This window comes from Alligator sinensis, unplaced genomic scaffold, assembly GCF_000455745.1.
Source record: "Alligator sinensis unplaced genomic scaffold, ASM45574v1 scaffold123_2, whole genome shotgun sequence".
In the NCBI taxonomy this organism is placed as follows: Eukaryota; Metazoa; Chordata; order Crocodylia; family Alligatoridae; genus Alligator; species Alligator sinensis.
The window spans coordinates 845,418-849,317 of NW_005841917.1; the positions used below are offsets into that span (position 1 = coordinate 845,418).

At 39.2% G+C, this 3,900-nt stretch overlaps 1 protein-coding gene across 4 annotated transcripts in view; it reads left to right on the top strand.

Moving 5' to 3' along the window:
* BZW2 (basic leucine zipper and W2 domains 2) overlaps positions 1-3,900 on the top strand; it is a 93,346-nt gene that overhangs the window by 86,676 nt on the left and 2,770 nt on the right. The gene's annotated exons all lie outside the window — the stretch shown is intronic.

The window sequence follows — 3,900 nt, forward strand, 5'->3', positions numbered from 1 at the left end:
GTGCAGAGCTCCGGATGCTCTGGGTGGAACGAGCCACCAAAATCAGAATCGTAGATACGTCTTATAAAAGTCGCGCTCGAAGACGGGAAGAGGTGGGCGGTGGATCAGGCCGCCACGCTCCTCTGGATCTCACACAGGGTTTCTATTACCCTGCCGTGTACCCAGAGTCCCCACGCGATGGATGTGGAGTCCTCTTTGGCTTGGGCGGAAACTGCTCAAGCCTCTTATACGGCTAACAGGCCAATCGTTAGCCGCTACGTGTGAATAATTTAGAACTCGCCAATAGTGGGGAACGAATTTGCATACCGGTGGCGGGAACTCTTTTGCACCGTGCATTCCTCTTGCAACATGAGCAATGCACTCTGCAAAAGAAGCTGCAGAAAAGGCGGGAAACTCGTCCCTGCACCGGGGTTTCCTCTGCAACAGGAAACTCTCCCGTGCAATGAAGCTGCAACTTGGCGGGGATAATTCTGGTGCTGAAGCACACACAAAATCATGCCTTTGGGTCATGACATCAACCTCTTCCAGTTTTTAAAAACTATAAGGAAACCAAAGATAAACAGGGCCTGTTAGAAGTTATGACTCTAGGCATCTAATTACAAGAAATCCTGGACATTGCCATTGACCTCAATGATGAGAAAAATCTAAACTGTTATCAATGAAAAGCATACAACAGTGCAGAACATGTCTCATTTTCTTTGCATCTTTTAATTGCAAAGGACCCCAAATAAAATTAGTAAATCCAAACAACGAAACCACTGTCTGCCGGTCTTGCTCTTCTCCCCTCCCTGTGCTCATCAGGCATGATACTTAGGATGATATAAGTTTTCAATCTATCCTTGTAAAAGCTGTAGTAGGAAAATACAGAACATTAATAATATTGTATTGTATACTGAACACACCCTCCCTTCCATAGCATTTCCTTTTGAAATTTTTCTATAATAGAGTGCCTAGGTGAAATCTGAGTCTCGGTTAAGTCAGTGATCACTGTGTTCTTTCTGTCAGAGAATAAGATGTCTGTTTCATTATGTTTGCAGTCTTCACAACTACACATTCTGAGATCCCTGAAGAGCAGGGGAGAAATTGGAGTGTCTGCAAGAGAAGTATTCATGTTTATGCATCTGAGCAGGATCACAAAGGATGCTAATGATTTTAATTCTGCCTTTGTCTCAGTTATGGAGCATTTACAATGAACAGATTAGAACCACCACCTTAGCATTGCAGTCTATGCATCCTTTACTTGAAAGAAACACATCTTGAAAATATAATTTTCATGAAGTAAAATAGATCATTTCTAATGAATTTTCAGGATCCATCTACCTCCTCTAGGAAATGGAAGGCAGTTTACAAACTTTTCACAGTAGAGAAGAACACAGTAGAGAAATGCAAGTGTTCTGAGTTAAACTGTAACATTACTCGTAATAAAACTTAAAGCTTTATCTTCACCACAGAGTCAACTTCAGTTAGCCCAGTTTAGATGAGAGTAGCTACATTGCAAAACAACACTCAAGCAACACAGAAGGTATACTGCATAGTGTGGTTGTGGTGGCAGGTGACAAACTCTGCCATAGACTGTATTCTAACAGGCCAGGCAAGTCATGTTAAACCACAGCCTCCTTGAATTTAGCAAGCAGAGGGTCCATGAGTTAGAACTTCAGAATTGCTCACAACTCTGCAGTGAAGACAAATCCTTGTATAGTCTACTTTGGGACCCCTCCTTTTCAGATTTGATGTCACCCTGAGGCTCTGGTAGTAGGTGGTTTGAGTGAAAGTCAGCTGCAGGGAAACCAGCTCCCTAGATCTTCAAAGTTGACATTACTTGGAGTTGATGTGATATTGAGGTATACCCACATGAACCTAAAAGTTTAGCCAAAACTGCTGCAGCATTTAAAATGTGTTCTTAATCATCTTTTTAAAATCAGAAATCACTAAATATAAAATAAATCACCCTCAGTGTTTCCTTTGCTTCAAAGCTACCTAGAGGTGTGATTAAATACACCCTGTCCTTCTTTATTGCTTAATTGAGCATTTCTGCACTCACAGGTGAATATCTTACAAACACTGCAAGCATGAATACATAACAAATATTATTTCTCAATAATGAAAGGAAAGATTTGATTGTCATTTTTGTAGTGAAGGTTTTCTTTCCCAGGGTTCTCTGTCAGTGCAAATTTTATGCAGACATAACTCTGTCTCTTTGGCATTTTTTCTTCTTACAGCTCCTGGATTTAGATCTACCCAATGGTTGTACTGCTGGACTGTTACAATAAGCTATCTATTTATGGTAAATCTACCATCCTTCTAATATCAACTCAGAACACCATTTGGGCGCATGCCTAACTTTAGGCATCTGCTTATGTGGCAAGTTGTAAGCTATAAAGCAGGAACTTGGATTGGCAATCTTTTCCATGTTGTTAGTGCTGCCATAAAGCTTTCAGACTCCATCTCTTCCAGTTCAGCACATGCAGAAAGAAACAGAGTATAGTCTCAACCCCTGTGAAATTTTTCTGATTTCCATCCCCTATACCCAAAGGTTACAACCTACAGATCAAGAACCTGAGGCATATAGTCAGCTAAGTCTCTTAATTATGCAAGCACTTTACAGTATATTGAAGTATACAGTTAGGATACTTTTTTCACATGAAGAAATTAAATTCATAATCTGTCTTAAAATTCATCTAAATATTATAGAGACTTGTAATTCTTAATGTGTATTAATTAATAGTATATTGCCTATAAAAGGCTAGTGCTAGGATAAGGACTGGTGGGTCAACTTTTATGTAACATGGAAACATCACATTTTCATTTTTTTATTTTATTCAAACCAGTATCGGCTTATATACTTTGTGCCACAGCAAAACCTATGTATGTCTCATACATACATAGAGCCCAGATTGCCCAGTGGTGATGTTGCAGCAGGAGGATGCCAGCTGTGTGGAGATGGCCTTAGGAGTCCCATCTCCCTGTTATTCTAAGAAGTGTTGGAGTTTATATAAGTCATCACCTCCAGAAACATGCTGCTAAAAGGAATGAATGAGGGGATATTAATTTGACCCAAATGATTATGGTGATTTCATTTTTGGTGGATAACAGATAGGGGAGTTTGTTCTGGCTCCCCCTGTGTTATGCAGTGGCCCCAAAAAACCGTTGTGGATCACAGATTTATGTCTCTTTCAGATATAAGGCTTGGCTGGATCATCAGAGGTTAAAGAAATGGAGAATTCTGGCAAGATTTTTTTTCAGTTTTGAAAGACAGTTCAGCCTGATGTCTCATTTTCCCCTCATTTAGTTGTTTTTGACATTTAACAGAAAAAAATTAGGGGCACTGTCCTTTTGAATGGTTCCCAGAATGATGTTCAGTAATAATATCAGCTGTGAATGAGATGAACTTCTTTTTTTAGGATAGGAATTTTAGAGGGGTGAAGGGGCAGTCTTTCAAGGTCTAGGAGTTTAAACTGGAACAGTTTCAAATTTCTATGCATAGCTCTGTAGATCACTAATCAAGTGTTCAAGATATGCAGATAGATTTCACTAACTGCCTTTTATTTGTTTTACTTATACTTTTTCATTTACAGTAAAAGAATACAAAAGTAAGAATTCTTTAGAGGCACATCATTAACATATACTTGTCTGACATATTTTAAGTTTTGAGACGACTTGATTCCTTAACAAGCATTGGTATTCTGTAGTTGAAATTTATTGTCAAATACAGGGGTGTAGGTTGTAGCCATGTTGATCTAAGGACATAGGCAGACAAGGTTCTTTGGGTGAATCTGATATCTTTTATTAGACCAACTTAAATAGTTGGAAAACAATTATTAAGCAAGCTTTCGGGTTCAAAAACCCTTCATCAGGCTAAGGAAGTTTCAGCAGCTGGTGTGTGCTCTTCCTGGATGGAAT